Raw genomic sequence first — 18,350 nt, 5'->3', positions numbered from 1 at the left:
CACGATTTTGCGCGCTGTGCACGAGAACATCCAACTAGCGGCGTAAGTCAGTGCTACGCGAACACTGAGACAGACGCAAGTGGATCACAGAGCACGGACGCGCTGGAACACGGTAGAAAATGACATAGTTTCGCTCTCAGCGCACGACTGCCCGATGTGGGAACAAGCAGACGACACGGAACATCTCTCCTTGCTACGGTACGAAGTAAAACAGACATGCAGACTTTCGGTTTGTAGGTTTTCATATTTCTCAATTTTGCAACAGATATCAACAAATAATAGATGTTGTGTGGAATAATTCTCGAAGCGTCACGTGTCACTGTGAGCGACGTCGCAGAATGTACATGTACGTACATGGGCGCACTCGCTGATGTACGTCATCTGGGGCGTGGTGCCCGCCAGGAGAAGGGAAGACGGCGTTAGGGCGGTTCGCAACTAGGTGGTGGTGCGTTTGGTTTGAAATTTCAGCTCTTTCAAGCAGAAGATAGCGCCAACCTTTCCTTTTCTCATAACGAACCAGTTAGCCTCTTTCCGCGGCGCGTAGCGATGTAATACTTAGCAGACACGATCCTTAGCGCGCATTGTATGTACTGCGCTTGTCAGCTCAAACATGGCTCAAAATGGCCAGACCTGGTGAGGGGCCCTCTAACAGGCCCTTTTAGGCATTGAAGCACAAAGGTAAGGAATGTCAGTGTATTTTATTGAACACTTTGGGAATGATTATCTCAAAAGTGATGTCATCGTGAGAACTCGTTCCGAGTGGATACGCCTTTTGAGCTCACAGGCTACAATTCACAATGTCGTAAATTCATTAGGTAGAAACTTAATCAGTGAAAGTTTTTTAATTAGTCTGGTATGCATTTCAATTTTACGTGCAAGTAATGTCCACCTTTTCAACTAATCCAGCTCGGAGAGCTCAATTGTGCTATCCGACACAGGCGATTTTTTTTTTCTTTTCTGTATAGCTTAAATTACCCAGTATTGCTATTTAGAGTGATTGCCATTGCTTGCTACATTATGTTTCGAAGGTGCATAAGATCGTCCGAATTGCAGCAATATGCGGTTATAACAAAATGGTTGGACTTCAGAGATGTGGCCTTTTCTCTAATGACCTTTTTGTTTCTGGCTGCTTTTGATCAACTATAGAGTTTCTGCAGAGGGCACTATACCTCACACATAGAGTACGCCTATGCTGTGCTTTGTGTTGATTGCATATTACACATAGAGGCAGCTTTCGATGGTAGCTTCTCGGAACTATAACTTGCGGACAACTTTCTGTGCCAATGAAGGGAAAGCTACGGAGGGGAAGCGCGCACAAGTGAGCGCTTCTGAAAAGAGTGCTCACTTGGAAACTAATGTGGATTTAAAATCCACATTAGTTTAGGCTGGAGAAGGGAAAACATAAACGCCTGATTAGAAAAAGTTAAATAAGACAGAACACACCACTGAGTGTAAAAGCTTGCTTATTTTGCAGTTTTTCCCTTCCGCATCAGAGCAAACGCGAAACCGCCTGCACGTGGAAGCTGTGTCGATTTAGCGTCTGTTGCGAGCAACCAAAAGCACTGTCAATTATGCTGCCGGTCTACCTGGCGCGGTAACATGTGCAGCAGCCACGCGCAAGTATCTTTCCCTTCTTTGCCACAGAAAGTTGTCTGCGAGTTTAGTCAAGTCCTCAAGCGCCGGTTTTCCTTACCGTCAAAATTAAGTGGCATAGCGTGGCACAGTGGCTAGGGAGTTTAGATTTCGTGTATACGCAAACGGGTTTCGATACCCACGGGGACAAAAGAACTTCCCACTTCCAGCTTGCGATATTTCGTTTTCGTTCTTCCGTTCTCTTTGCAAGGCTGGCAGTTTGCGCCGCCTAACTTAATTTGCGTATGCAAAATGTGAAGCTACCTAGCTCGGCGTTGGACCTAGTCAAGCCTCTCCAATAACTCTGGATCGTACTGCTCTTTCTTCCGTGGGCTGTTTATTTTCAACACCTGACGCGTGCGCGTTGCTTAGGCAATGGGACAGGGTCGCTTTTCAGGCGGCAGTGAGTGAGGGCGTTCCAACTAGGCGCCAGCCACATCCCGCACTTCTCCCCTGTATGAGCAATGTAAAACGGTGACCAAAGTTTCAGACGCTGTATGGTGTGTCGGTCAATTTTGCAAGCATTATAAAGCGCACATAACGCAGACGTGGCTGCTGTGAGCAGTTAAGGCGAAATTTCGCTTTAGATCTCCATGTTTCAAGGTCGCGTTGTGAGGTGCAGAAGGTCACGTGACCCAAGGAAGGTCAGAAGCGAACGAAAGCCTGTACAGCCGTGTATAAGAGATAATTAATGATTAGCCAAGTTAATGATCAGTGATTGGATTCAGGTGGATTAAGGTCAATTAAGATGTATTAGGGAGGATTAAGGTGTGAAGGAGGATTAGGGTGCGTTAAGGAGGATAGGGTGGATTAAGGTAGATTTCGCACGACTGCCGCATGCGGAGCACCGTCTAATGGCGACGCACGTCCTCGGAGAGGTTGGCAGCCAGGGAAGGTTCTGATTGGTGTTGCAGAAGTGCACTGCCAGACTCCGGTGTCTAAAGCACGAGCACGAAAACTCCTCCAGAGAAGGAACGATCCTGATACCTATTTCACCGACGCTAGCCTTTACTCCACAACACCACAAGGCCCCAGACAACCGGCATACGCAACGGCAGTAGCTAACCAAAAGAAAGTGGTGGCCTGCGCATCTATACGCACCAGATCAAGCGCCACCGCAGAGGCAGCAGCCATAGCCCTCGCAATCAAAGAAGCAGAACGAAGAGGTCGCTCCGCATATATCCTGACGGATTCACAGGCCGCCTGTCGGTTATATGTTAGAGGCACACTTCCCAGGTGCGTCACCGATATCCTGGGCCCCACGCTGACTGAGGACCATGGGATCGTCTGGTGCCCAGGGCACACAGGCCTCGAAGGCAACGAGGAGGCCGACTGTGTAGCTCGCGGACTTGCTGGCCGAGCCACAGAAGACTCTTCGAGGCCCCTCACAAACCACCATGAAGATCCCATCACGAGCAGGCAGATTTTGGAGGACCAACGCTTATAATATCGGCAAACGGAGGCCTCATTTGAGGGAGGAATAAACTTTCATTGTGGAACCAGCACTTTATGATGGCCGGGCCTAAGCCTCCCATGAGGGGACGTCGAGGGCTTGCCTCGCCGCCGCCTCGCCGCCGCCTCACGGGCGTGCTGGGTCGCCCAGGTTTTGTCGTCGAGGGCGGAGCTCCGCAGAGCCTCCCGCAACATCGACGAGAGGGTCGTGGTGTAATGTGCTAGGCACTCCCACAGCATATTCGGAAGCGTAGCCGGGTGAGTGCCACAGCACCGGCAGTTGGGGGTACTGTAAACTTAGGGAATATAAGGTGGAGGCGGGCGGGTGAAGAGTACATATTTGTTTGTAGCAGACGCAGGGTGGTAGCCTGCGCCCGGCTGAACTTGGGGTGAGGTGGGGGGAAGGTTCGGCGACTAAGGTAAAATGCCTTAACGAGATCGTTATAAGTAGTCAGATTGTCCCTGGTGTCCAACTCATCTCCAGTGTCTCCGGCGCGGTTGACTACTAGGCCTCGCGCAATGGAGTGGGTGACCTCGTTGAGGTTGGGGAGGTGTGGATGGACAGGGCCCGCATGGGCCGGGATCCATGTCAGGGAGATCATGCTGTCTTTAGAGTGTGGTGCCTGGCGGGGGATACGAAGAGCTTGAGGAGAAATACGGCCTTTGCTGAAGTTAGTGACGGCTGAGCGAGAGTCACACACGATGGTGTGACAGGTGGGATCTAGAGAGGCCAGGGCGATGGCCACTTCTTCAGCCGTTTCGGCAGTGGGGGTAGTGACGCTGGAGGCGTGGTGTAGGACTCCATCGCGTGTGGCGACGGCCACAAATCGAGTGCCATGGGAATATTGGGCTGCATCAACAAATGTGACGCCAGGTACATGAGCAAGGCCTTTTACGGATAGCTCCGGCCCGAGCTTGGCGCCGGGCCCTGTTATATTCAGGGTGCACATTTCTAGGGATAGGGTCTGTGTGGATCCAGCTACGGATGTCAGTCGGGATCGATTGTTTGGGGCCCCGTTGCTGATGGTAAGTGAAGCCAAGCGTGGATAGAATAAAGCGTCCGGTTTCAGTAAGGGTGAGCCGTTCAAGCTGAGAATTGTTGTGCTTCAATGAGTTCAGCAAGAGTGTTGTGAACTCCTAGTTGGTTGAAGAGTTCAGTTCTGGTGTAATGCGGGAGGCCAAGTACTTGCTTGTAGACCCTTCGTATGAGGGTGTCGAGGCCGCATTTGAGATTATAAAAATTATGCGGATCCCACGCACTGTGGGAATCGATGTAAGCGAACCTTTTTGTCCTCTTTGTGTTGATTGGCGATTAACTGGCGGTGCGATGTTTATGGCGAATGTTTAGGTTCTTCAGTGTTGATCGCCATAAGAGTGGTGAGTTGACGTTAAATGTTACCTTGCGGGCACCACTTGTGTTTGTCTGCGTGGTACACAGAACACTTGACGACACGTGTTTTCTTGAGGCGTTGCGCGCCACTGTTCATAGCTTGCGAGGTTAGCACTTTCATTGCCTCACACGGCGCATCGCATCATGTCAGAAGTGTTAAGGGTTAATTAAATTATGGTGATTTACATGCAAACGCACAATCTGATTATCCGGCACATCGTAGTGGGAACACGGAATTAAATTTCACTACCTGTGATTCTTTAACGTGACCCGCCGTGGTTGCTCAGTGGCTATGGTGTTGGGCTGCCGAGCACGAGGTCCCGGGATCGAATCCCGGCCGTGGCGGCCGCATTTCGATGGAGGAGAAATGCGAAAACACCCGTGTACTTAGATTTAGGTGCACGTTAAAGAACCCAGGTGGTCTAAATTTCCGGAGTCCCCCACTACGGCGTATATACCTCATAATCAGATCGTGGTTTTGGCAAGTAAAACCCCGTATTTTTTTTTTTTCTTTAACGTGCCCCTAAATCTAAGAAACGAGCGTTTTTGCACTTCGCCCCGGCCGAAAAGCAGCTGCCACTGTCGTGATCGAACCTGCGACCTCGAGCAACTCCATATAGGCACAAAGCTACCGCGACGTGTACAGCAGGCACTGGGGGAAGGGTAGGCAGGGAGAGGCCGCGTAACGCTGCGCGGTTCCGCCCGGGGGGCGGGTGCAGAATCCTTCCTCCCTATGGTTTTCGCGGCTTAGTTCGCGTTGATGCGAGCGACGGGATCGACGCAAGTCAATTCGCTCGTTGCTGCCGCCGCGCTTCCTCACTCCAGCGTTTTGACAGCGAGTTTCCGCGGTCATCGAGTGAGATGCGTTCATGTTTGCTTGTGCGCACGTTACACCATGTTTGTTAATTTAGTTAATTAGTATGCCTATAATAACAAGTTTATAAGGCCGATAGCAGTACTATCCTTACTTCGTATAGCTGTCCACTACTTTGCCTTACGGCAAAACTGGGACTTTTTTTTCCAGTAACCGTACGTAACGTACCTTGAATTTCAATGTATCCAGTTTTTCCGCAAATGTTGCCGTGTCTATTTGTAGCGATTTTTTGCTTTCGCCACGAGTGTAAAGTGGCAAGGCTCATTTCGCGACTGCGTCGTTCTACCCATTCTCTGCCTCTAATCTCTCTCCCTCCTCTCTATAGTACTGTATCTACCTCCCCTCTGGACTGCTGCGTGTTAGTACAAAGGTAAGCGCTGCAGCTTCTGCACTACAAAAAGGACCATGGAGATGTAGTGAGAAGAAAGAAATTAGAAGGGAAACTCTGTATGATATAACACAAAGGGCAGTGCCTTGCTATTTGAGGCTCGAGCCGGTTGCCTAAGGACCAAAGCATACCGGAGCAAATATTCGGAACTAGATGAGGCATGTGTATGCTGCAGTAAAGATGCAGAGACCACTCAGCACATCCTAATGGAATGCGACGGGATTCACCCAGCGAGAACCGTAGGTAACGTACAACTTTCAGAAGCGCTTGGGTTTAAAGTGGAAGGAAAGATCAACAGATCAGCCGTAGAAATAAGCAAGAGACGATTAGAGTACTGGTGGAAAAAAATCAGGGAAAAGATTGATACAACCTGATCTCTTAAAATCATAGGTAGCGGTACAAGGTACGTTTTTGGAGGAAAAAGAAAAAGATTAATGAGAGGTATACAAAAATGCTAAATAAAGAACATGTATAGTATGCCTGATTAAATCAAGCAGGCTGGGTGACTATTTGTCGCCGCCCCGTTTCAAAGGGGATGCCATTAAATCATCATCATCATGATCTTGCGGGGGGCTCACGAATAATTACAGCAGTCTACAAGGTATTGTTGCTACGCCCAGGGAGCTTCAGAGGGCATTAGGGGGACGCGATGGAAAGGTTAAAACGGGTTCCTCATATCAGCCTTTCCTCGCTGCCGTGTTCCTGCTATGTATACATATACAGGCTCCGAACTGGTCCCTGACGCGGCGTGCAAGACAGCGACAGCCGCAGCAGTGTAAAAGTCGAAGAGGCAAAGAAAGCTTCGCTTTAATAGGTAATAGAGCCGGAAACACGTCTATGACGTGTTTCCGGCTCCCAAAATTGCTTTTGCCGCATTCAACCAGCAATGCCACAGCCACGGCCGCTCGATGAAAAAGACACGGTGCGGCCTGCCGCGTGGAGCGGATACTGCGTGGCGCGCCTAGTGCTCCGGGCTGCCGCCGCGGCGCCACCAGTAGGGGAACCTATGGGTAGACCGAAAGCGAGAGTGCCGGAATTATTGCGGCTTGACAGCGCAGCTGCTATGCGCTTGTTAGTTTTTAAAGGGTTACAATAAACTTGCTATTGCGTTAACTATATTGGTAATCGTCCTACCGAATGTGCGTCGGCGATGCTTCAACCTAAATATAGCAAGTGTTAGTTTTATCTGAAGTGGTTGCTCGTGCGAGTTGCGATTTTTCGCGTCATGTTTTCTCTCTTTTGTTGCCGTTGCGCTGTTCACCCTCGATAATGTATGTTTGTGCTACAGTTACTTTTGCAACAGGAAAGTCACTCATTGACAGGTGCGGTTGTATTTCCGGAATCATTGTTGCTCACACCTTAGAAACAAAAGCATTGTGAACATCAGGGGAGTCATAATTGCTTTATTGCACGTGCGTGAAAAAAGGATCACTGTGTTATTGTAATCACAGGCGCAGCACTTTCCTGGCCAGAGGTTTTTGAGCCAAGCGTACGAGACGCTCAACAGACATTAACATTTCCTGCCCAGTTGGCAAGAAGCGCTCGTAAGAGTGAGACCAGTGAGACCCTTGAATTCGATGCACAGCCGCTCCTTTATCAACGAAGTGACGCCGATTTCACCTGTTGAATGGCCTACATATTTCCGGAGCGTTGAGCGATAAGGGAGCTTAAAGAGATTTCTGGACCTTGCATGTTCATAACCTTTGTTGGAGGATGCCTTCCAAATTACACATTCCCTTAAAATGACGTCACTATGGTGGGGCTTCTTCGTCGAGAAACTGCGGACTTGGTTTCTAACGAACTCGGCAGTCTTGTCACTTTGCGCAGCACCATTGAGCACCTTCATAAAACAGGCAATGTCCGTGTTATTTTCATAAAACTGTGCGCGCTCCTCAGCCTCATCCACTTTTTGTTGAAGGGCCTGCAGTGCTCCTTTCATACGAGCGATCTTCACTTGGAAGCAGCGCGTTTTTTTTTTTTTTTTGAGCTTCTTCTGTCAGTTTAACAAGGTCGAATGTAGTTTGACATGATGCATCTGAAAATGATGCAATTTCTACACACGTTTCATTCCCTAGTTCGGAGTTGTTGGGCGTCGTGGCTTCAGTGCTGTCACTTGAAGAGCCGTTTTGGCTAATGACAGGCCTCTCTTTTGAAGCAGCATTGCCCGAGCACTCGGCACGCGACTGCGCATTATCGTCTTCTATTTCCAAGCGTGGCCACTTCTTCCTCGGAGCAGGCGTGCTCCTCGTGCTCATGTAGCTTGGATAACCGGGGAACACTGTCGGCACAGCCGTTGGCAAAAGTATCCTCAACTTGTCGGTCTTCTTGTAGTCCTGCTCCGTAAAATGCAAGGCGCACACCAGGGACCTGTCATTCGGCTGCCATACTGTTCCCTTCCCAGCGGGTCCTTCACGGGAAATGTTTCGCAGCCTATGCTGCCCTGCGTTCTGCGTTACCGGGAAACTCGTGGTAGCGTGTTTGCGGGTCCTTCGATGCATTCGTGGAACGCAACGGCACACAACAGTTGCGCGGCATTTTGCCTAATGCATAAAATATCACACATGCGCAAACTGTCTTGAGTGACACTCAGTGCGAGCGATTCATGTGGAGAAAAACAACCACTATCTCGACCTACCCGCTGAACGCGCGCTCCTTCCCGCCCGCGCGTCGCGTGGAGCCCTCTCCTACTACTGGCGCCCTCCTAGCGAAATGCGGCGACAACTGTCAACTCCACTTCCACGCTCTCGCCCATTGCCTGCGCCGTGACGCGGCAGGCCGCACCGTGTGCTTTTCATCGAGTGGCCGTGCCACACCCTTTAGGATCTGTATTTTAAATCCATAGGGCGTCACACTATGAGGCGTGTCTTCCAATGCTGTGTTCCAACACTTGCCGTAGATGGCAAAGTAGACGGCTAAGCGGACAGAAGCCATATCTTAAGTCTCGTTCCAATTCTCACGACGACGTCAAAGAAGAGAGCTTCGCGAAGACAGCAGCGAAGTACAGTGTACTAGAAAGCTTTGTTGTGGGCTCAGAGGAGGGCACGGGCTGATGTGTTGTATGTTGGCGCCGAGAGGGGGCGCGGCAAGACGGTTCACCCTGATGACCATGAAGGCATGACGCCAACTGCATGACGACGACGCAGAGGCGACGATGGAATGACGAATGTGGTGCGACGAACGACGACGGCATGACGACAATGGGATGACGATTTTAAAATAATGGTAATGGTACAATGAATATGGTGTGACGATGCCGGGCATGAGGACAATGGGACGACGACGGCTATTTGACGAAGCTTAAATGTCGACGATGAAACGACCACGACGGCATGCCAACGGTGGCATAATCACGATTGAATGACAACAGCGTGATTACGATGGAACGAAGAAGGCGACAAGACGACGGCGGCATGATGATTCTGAAATGATGATGGTATGACGGCGACGGCATGGCAACAATGAGATGACGACAGCATGACTGCGATAGAATGGCAAAGAAAAACGCTTAACCTTTCACTCGGCCGCGCAACGCTTGAAACAGCGAAGCTGGGCGATCGTAGCCCAGCATTTTCTGGAAGTGTGCGCGAACTTTTAATCTTAATACTCGTGATGATGGTAATTTCTTTTCGCGCGTCTCGGACGTGCGGCCGTCACTGCGCGTTGCTTAGCGCAGCTTGCAACACCGACACCGCGTTCCAGTGCCGACACCGCGTTCCAGGGAACCCGCTCCGTGAATGCGTCTCTCTCTCTCTCTCTGTCTCGCTCTCATAGCGCGCAAAACCTCTTCACCTCGCAGAGCACGAGCGTACGAACGCGCCAGCTGTGGACGAAGACGACGACGCTCGAACGCAATCATATGGTTCGCATGTTCTGCAAGCGTGGCTGGATAGCCTAGTGGTTGCGACGCTCGCTTTGGGACCGGGGGTACGCGGGTTGGAATGCCGCCTCGGCAAGAACGTTTATTTTCTTTCTTGGTACGCACCACGAACCACATATTACGGCTGGCTTAAACAGCTTCGCTGTTAAAAGAATGACGTATATGGATAGATGAAGGCAATATGACGACGACGGCATGACGACAATGGAATGACGACTGTATAACGACGACGGTATGATGCCGATGGAACAACCCCGACGGCATCACGATCTAGTGGCCCAAGCTAGTAGACAATTCGGTCACTGGATTGGGCGTAAGATGATAGATAGATCTCAAAGTGCCTAAAGCGGACGAAGAATGCTAATCGCATTAAAAGCAAGTCGTGCTGTTGTAGACAGCAGCAGCAGATCATAATGTGAACTCACAGATGGCCATAACGTAGAAGTTATACGAATGTCCATAAGCAACGCTTGACAGCATCTTATAAACATATATACAAGAGTCACTCGAGTAAAGCTTGAATCGCTTTAAACATTTTATTACAGAGAAACTGTGCTTTGCAAGGCCACCCAGTAGAGCCAGCATTGCAAGACGTAGCGTTCGCATAAGCCTCAGCGTGCATCACGCTAAAGTCTTGACAGCTTGATCTTTCGTAATTTACTCATTCGCGTGACAAAGAAAGTGAAACGTAAATGTGTAGTCAACCACACACATTTATTCACGCCAAACAAAAATGACCGCAGGTTCCGAACATTCGTTTCAGTCACAATAAGAATAGCAAATTATGTCCATAACGTGATAGACAGGAAACGTTTGACATCATTGGCCGGACCAGGGCAAGAAATCAAAGCATGAAGAGCAGCACAATTTCATTTCTGACGAAGCATATGTTACGAGACCGCAGCTGCGTAGTGAAGTCAACTCGCATCCTGCTGGTATCCTGCTGCTACATCTTTAGTACAGCACATGGCCAATAGATAGTTTAGCGAATTAGCTATAACAAGAACACGAATGAGTTGATTCGCCGTCGCGGGTCCGTTAATTGTGACTACAATACCATGCATAAACGTTGCTGTGATTTTTCTCCGAAATAAAGTCCAACATGGTGACATCCGCACCGAATGGTCAATCAACGCTGAAGGTCACCCTCCTCGACCTGGTTGTCTCCCGGTGCTGCGGAGGCTGCGGTGGCTCCACGGGTGGCGGCATGTTGAACTCTCTGATGTTGGACGCAACGGAGTGGTACGTCGGGACGTAGTCGGAGATGGGCAATCGAGGACCCTCGACGACGCCATCTACGCACTGAGGCCAGATACAAGAAATGAAAGCGCCCATCGCTCCTTTCTTGGCAGTGTGGAACGTGCAGAGGTCTCGTGTAGCAGGTTCGCAAAATTGGCGCTGCTTGGAGATCGGTCTCACCGAACGAGTGGAGCTTGATGTTCGAGAGTTGGTCCAACTTCACTTGTTCACACTGGTGACCCAGGGCAACGTTTCTGAGCACTCCTTTTGTTTGCGGCAGGGCGAGATATCGTGAAGCGACTCGGGCTAACAGAAGGCAGCCACCAGTTGGAACGCTGGCGTTCGACAAACGATCGCCCTAGTGGCACGTGCAGAGCCGCGTGCATGCCCTTCGTCGTCGTCGTCGTCGCCAGGTTTTGAGCGCCGAGAAAGACAGCCAAACCGAAATGCCAAAATAAGAGAAAATGTAGCGTTGAAACTATCCTTTGCTACACACTTTTACAGTTTAAATATGTGAGAAATCTCTCTTGCCGTTTTGTACGGTCATAATTTGTCCATTAAGCCAGAGCCGTTACTACAAGTCAAATATAGCTCGATTAAATTTAAAAAAAAAGGACTGATCTTCTTTTTATTTTTATTACCAGCGTCGCATTGCACGTGCACGGGTCTCTTCGCACGAGGCGCTCGCGAGCACCGTGTGTGCTCGGCGGAGTGGAAAGGAATTCTCGTTCCTCTTTCTTGTTGGAAGGGACCCTTGTGGGGCTTCTCAGTTCGCGTCATGGCTATTTGCCGGAGCAGTTTACTTTTTCTCGATCGTGTGACTGCCCACGTATACCGGGTGTTTCACGTCAACTTGAACCAGTGATACACCTCAGATGAATGAGACATAATGGCTTTGCTCGTAGTCGTCTTGAGTTACTGAGAATAATTTTGAAGTGGCGATCAGTCAGCTAAATAGTTATGTTTAATTGCTCAAAATATTATACATTTTTAGGGCATAAGTTATATCTACAAAGTGGTAAAGCGTGCTCAGACACACCACCTAAATTTCTTATCCTGACGTTATCTTTTATGTGGTGTTTCGTGTTGTGAAGAAATCCCGCGGAAATGGAAAATAATTACGTCCGACGGCGCTCCTGCGCGGCTGGATTTCAGTGCTGTCAGCCGTATTTCCAAAGAACAAGCTCGCATTCCCGTCGAAAGCCGACCAGTGTGCTTGAATCCGTCTTCAGCGCCACCTGTCTTTTATCATTCAGGTCCGCGGCGGATTTCCATCTTCCCAGCGAAGGTGCCGATGTATGCTGGACGCCGTGGTCCATGAAGAAAGGAAATAGGCTGGGAGGGAACATGACGTCACGTGGTCAGCGTTCGTAAGACAACTCACCATGAAGCTATCCCCTTTGTCTTTTCTCTCTCCAAACATTGACCCAACCAACACCACCTAAACGCTAGTCCAGGTGGTGTTGGCCCGAAACGGAACCCTATACGCCGCGGACTCGGCCCAATGTGCTTGGTTCCCGGTAGATTTTAATCAACGCGTACAACTTTTGGTACTTTGCCCACCGCTCTGTGAACATTTTCACCTGATATGCTTGTGAAACTTGGGTAGTTTAGTACATTTATCGTCTTCGTTGCATCGTGCGATGCTCATTGCTGTCGCTCCCGTTGTCTTTTCGGAAGTGCGTGCTCTGAGCGAGGTTAGCACGGCGGTGGAAGGCACTACGACTTACTGCAACACAATCACGTGTTGGGCCGACTTTTCTTCCACTTTTTTTTTTTTTTTTTTTGGGGGGGGGGGGATGTTCCCTTCTATAGTTCTTTCCTTCCACCATGAGGTGACTGACCGCTTTTCTTCTCTTGCGATGGGCATGCGGGCATTGTTCTCTGGAAACACGATTGAGAGCGCTGCAATCCAGACGTGCAAGAGTGCAGGCACAGCATTTTTAAAGCGAAGCTTTGTACCTCTACCAGCCAAGGGTTCTGTCGTGTCCGTCGTTGTAATCAAAAAACGATCCCGACCAATTGCAGGTATTGCAGTATAGCTTACTTGAATTCAGGCATTCAGCGTACCACTCGTTTTCGCAAGAAAAACCACAAAAACAAGCTTCAAAGTGATGAGCCAACATGATGGATGATAAGGGCTGCGGGCAAACAACGGAAACAGGCTCGACGCGGTCCGTAAGATTATATTGCAGCTGTTGCAAAGCTTATGCAGCTGCTTGAAAGAGGATTGACGTCATTCGAAACCCTTCCAGCCTAGTAACTGCTTCGGTTCATTTTCTAGACTACCAACTATGGGTAGACCACGGAAAGTAAAGACGGCAGAAGAACCTAGATGGCGCGAGGTAACACTCGTTTTCATGATGACAGTGGCGGCCGGGGAATAAATTAAAGCGAAGCTTTGTACCTCTACCAGGCAAGGGTTCTGTCGTGTCCGTCGTTGTAATCAAAAAACGATCCCGACGAACCGCTAACAATTGCAGGTATAGCAGTATAGCTTACTTGAATTCAGGCATTCAGCGTACAACTAAGCACTCGTTTTCGCAAGAAAAACCACAAAAACAAGCTTCAAAGTGATGAGCCAACATGATGGATGATAAGGGCTGCGGGCAAACAACGGAAACAGGCTCGGCGCGGTCCGTAAGATTATATTGCAGCTGTTGCAAAGCTTATGCAGCTGCTTGAAAGAGGGTTGACGTCATTCGAAACCCTTCCAGCGTAGTAACTGCTTCGGTTCATTTTCTAGACTACCCCACTATGGGTAGACCACGGAAAGTAAAGACGGCAGAAGAACCTAGATGGCGCGAGGTAACACTCGTTTTCATGATGACAGTGGCGACCGGGGAATAAAAACAGCGCGAACCTCTTGGCAAGAAATACAAAAAAAGAAGAAAAAAAAAAGTGGCTTGCTTTCTCAAATCTTGTATCTGACAGTGAATAAACAGCAAAGCAGTTACAACGAAACTGAAAAAAATATCAAGTGCGCCGCAGTCACCGTGAGGGTGGCGTAAAAAGCTTCGCTTTCGCACAAGAAACCTGCATACATCTTTAATATACTAGTTGCCTTTACCTTTTATTTTAAACATCAAACTTACTTGTCTATTGCACGTCGTGCTACACATATAAAGCCACAAGTTATAAGGCACGATGGCGTGCTCGTGGTAGGATTATCTCACGCCAAGAATGTAAACTGCATTAAGCATTGTCGTTGCCTTCCAGTTGTACATAATATATAAAGGGTGCTTTTCGAAGTGTGCTGTAATAAAGACTTTCCTTACTAGTCTGTTTAACTAAACGTAGACGTGCCGTGTACGGCGCTGAGACGCGCCATTTGTCTCTGGCTGCTGAGGCCAAAGTTTATTAATAGAAGTTAATTAATTTGACGTCACCAAGTGTGGTCTGTCCGCTGGTCTTTCGCCATTTTGGTCCCCACAATTAACCCGCCAATTTAGCTGGCGGCGGCAAGTGCCCTTACAAAGGCTGTCACCACCCTAAAACGGCGTTGCATGTAGGCTCCCTACGCTTTCCAACCACCTTCACAGGATGGATTGGCGGGCAATATTTTTTAAACGCCGCGAATTTTACTTTAGAACTGATGGCAGCGTACGAAAATGTAGACAGGAAATGTTCGCTCAGGGAAAATAGTTCTGGGAAATCATTCCACGGAATAACGCAAAATAAACTTTTGTAATGGTATTTGTTGCTCGGTAAAAAAAAAAAAAAAAAAAAAAATCAGAGCCCTTCCAGCGAAGCTGTCACCATGATGGGTCTGCTGTAGTGAATATTGCCCCACGATGAGAACAGGCGTATTGTCGTCACCCAACCGAACATGTCTATCATGAATGTTCCGGTTGAGAAACTCGCGTTTAAGCGTGGCTGTCGCACCGGGAAAGTGGGCGCTAGCGTTACCAAGGCGTGCACCACCGTTGTGGGGTTCCTGGAGGGCAAGACGACACTGACGCTTGGCGTCACCATCGCGCACCCGCAACTCGGGGTCTGCGGCCCTTCACCGACGTTTTGCCTGGGCTTCGGAAGCCCTCACGCTAGAATCGGCACGTCGACGACAAGCCTTTTCCCGAGCGCGTTCGCGGTGGCGTTGCTCGAACGCGTTAGGACACGCCGTCTCTACTTCGCTGCTGGTGTAAATTTTCGTCAGCAACATGATTACGCCACTGCCGAAAATTTACACCATGCAGCGAAGTACAAAACACTTGGTTACTGCAATATTAGCTGCCTTTGTTGCATCTCTGCGCCACCAGGTGGCAGCACTATACAGGGCGCTCCCGTTTACGCCTCCGCCCTAACGCCCAGTCCACCTTCGCACAAGTTAAACCTCTCTATTGACTCCTTCAAAGAATGGCAGCACTCTAATCGAGGGGGGGGGGGGGGGTAGGCATCGAGGCACTCTAGTAAATAAGCTTCCGCCGCGCCTACTCACTGTGCGCTTTATGGAGAGCAAATGACTTCAGTTGTGTACAATGAACATCAATGCAAACGCGAACACTTTCGATGCCTCTCGAATGCACTGTTTCGTTTACAGAATAAACTGTCTTAGTAACAGCTGCTTAATCCATACTCGGGACTACCGCAGGCGTACAAACTTATGAGCATTGTGCATAAGGAAATACATTACGATATATTAAAAATAATAAACACAAAGATTACGGACGCTACCCGTGTGCACAAAAAAATTGGATTCTGTGCATTTCAAATGTTGCCGTACAGGCTACATCATTTTGCCCACACGTTTTCGTAATTTCCTAGAAACACGTAGGCACAGCTCATCCGCACCATCGTAATTTGATTTTTCTACTTACCATGTTTACGATCCTGGAAGGTCGAATTCTTATTTTACATGTCACTACAAAAAGCACAAGAAAGGCAAAAACAACAGTAAAATTTTCACTTCGACTGTGGTCCGTGACTTTCTCGTGCCAAAATAATTCCCAGCTAGCTGAGCTGTTGTCAAGCCCTTGATTTCATGCCATTGTAATATTGCACAGGTACCAAATTCATAATCATTCAAAAGAAGTAATAAATACAGTGCAACAAAATATTTTTGTGAATACATAGCACCAGTACCGAAATAGTTATCCCAACGTTCACAAAGAAATGTATTTGTGCTCTGTATATTTTTCTCCCACACCCTCCCTTTTTAAACTGCAAGACAACAGTTCTTGTCTAAGCTCGTTCAAGCATAAGCATTTCTAGTGATGAAGTGGCGTCAGCACTAACCAACATTAATGTGTATGAAAGTTGGTAATGAAACACTATTGGAGGCTTTCATACAAAGAATGACGTCTGCCGTTGCGCATGTGTGGCATGAAAAGCGACTCTTCATTATGTCCTTTTATTTTTAAGAATATACAGCTTAAGCAAGTGTAGCAGTTTAGCCTAAGCACACACTGAGTACACCTAATGCATTGTAGTCGACTTATTTTGTTCGAGCACCATGCCTGTAAATAGTTCTACATTTTCAGTCAGAAAATGTTTGTGGTACTAGCGGATCCGTATATAGCGTACTATACCATGCATGCCGGCTGTGGCACGGATTTTAATAAGCGTGTCTGTCTGAAATACTGCAACAAATGTACGATTCTATTTACCCTTGTTCCACAGGCCATGAGTACATTAAATGCACTGCATGTGCATCTTATGTGCCAGTAGACTTGCACTGGTATGAAAATGCACGTATCCACATGCAAAAGCCACATATATGCCATTTCCACGACCGAATGCAGCCAATAAATACCACTATCGCCTCAGGTAAACTGCACTATAAACGGTTACATGCAGTACTAAAATCACTAGAAGTGAGTACAAGTGTGTGGAGAGCTAGGTGCATTTTAAGCAAGATCAAACAGCATGGAGAAAGGCTGTTTCCTGTCTCTACACAGACACAACCTTCCATAATGGCTCATAGATGCTTAGGGAGCACTAAAACAGAGTTTATTTCAGAAATACAAATGTGATTCAGTATGGTTGTCATGACTATGACTAATACAGTGGGTCCTTCTTTACAGAGAACTTAGAAATCTTAATTATCAATTTTTTCTAGAAATAAGATTGTCTTAGTTAAAATGGTATTTAAAATGTTTATAAATGCATACAGGGACCAATTAGCTTTTTTGAGAGTATTACTAACTGTAGTACACTTAATTTTTAAACAACGCAAACAGTGCAGACTGGGCTTGGGGACTATGTGTAGCGGTGATGACCAGGGACCAGATGAAGGGCGGAAGTAGCCGAGCTCGAGCAGTGCTCGAATTCTTGTCGCGCGATCTTGTAACGGTCAGAAGCAAGACGACGAGAACGTGCAAAAACCGGTGCTCCCCCGGTCACAATGCGATGGGTGACGTCTTGGCGTACCGGGTCTTCGAGAGAAGGCGCACGGAAGAGATCTGAAAAAAAAAAAAAAAAAAATGGGGGCAGCTTCACACTATAGTGGTGCGAAGTCTGAGCAAACACCGTAGCTGGTGGCCCTTCCCTAGCTTTAACTTAGCTTTTCATTAGCTTTAACCTGGTTCTCTGTTAGCTTTAACTTGGCCTTTCCATTAGTTTGGCTTTTCTAGGCTTTAGGTGGCGGTGCTGGGGAAACTCTGGATCGGTGCGAAGTCTACGGAGTCGCTCTCGAGTGGCAGCGCGCCGCATTTCGCGCCGCTCCTCGTTTTCTTCGGGCGTGACGATCTTCTTCGGACGACCCATGTGCTCGGCACAAACTCACGAGGCAAAGCGTGTCTCCGCGCCTCGGCGACGCGAAGCTATATACTCTGTAGTGACGTCATTGCCTAGCTTCGCCTCTGCGCGGCTGTGGGGAGAAGCTATAGGCAGAGCTATATACGGCGGAGGAGCAAGCGGCGTTGCTGCGGAGGTTAGGCAAGACGCTTGGTTTCAGCTTCGTTAGCTCTCGCTTCAGTCTTTCGGAAGCGACGAGTGTCCAGTTCTCTGATAGAAACCTGCCGAGCCGCCGCCAGATGCATCGGCTGCTCTAAAGGACACCGGGCGCGTTCGGCACGAACGCGGGAAAACGCGGTCGGCGTTGGCAGTTCTACGCGTCCCACTACCACCTGCCTCCCTCCTCCTCTCCACCTCGCATTCGCTATATATATAGTGGTTCAGAGAGAGGGAAAAGATGCTATTTTCTGCTGCCCAGAAGGGAGCACGGCTCAGCATCAGGGGGGTGGGGAGGAGTTTCGCTCGAGCGTTCGATGATGATAAGTGGTTCTTGAGGGAAAGGGAAAGGTTGGCGCTATCTTCTGCAGCCCTTGAGGGAGCACGGCTCAGCGCCAACGGGGAGGGGTAAGTGGGAGCGAAAGAAGGGATAGAGTGGAGTCGCCACGGCTGGGCGAAGCAAAACCGGCAGGCATAGGCGGCACGTATCAGGCCGAGATGGAAGGCCTTGGTGTGCTGCAGAGTCTGCAGGGGTGTTGTGCCAGGCCGGTCAGGCCCGGGGTGGGGTGGGAAGCCGTGAGGCCTTCCCGCTTGTAGAAATGTCCTT

General features: G+C 48.9%; 1 protein-coding gene across 1 annotated transcript in view; it reads left to right on the top strand.

The window, feature by feature from the left end:
- LOC119453495 (60S ribosomal protein L10-like) overlaps positions 1 to 18,350 on the top strand; it is a 295,540-nt gene that overhangs the window by 161,379 nt on the left and 115,811 nt on the right. The window lies entirely within an intron of this gene.

The sequence above is a fragment of the Dermacentor silvarum genome, chromosome 5, assembly GCF_013339745.2.
Source record: "Dermacentor silvarum isolate Dsil-2018 chromosome 5, BIME_Dsil_1.4, whole genome shotgun sequence".
NCBI classification, from domain to species: domain Eukaryota; kingdom Metazoa; phylum Arthropoda; class Arachnida; order Ixodida; family Ixodidae; genus Dermacentor; species Dermacentor silvarum.
This window is presented reverse-complemented; position numbering and strand designations above follow the sequence as displayed.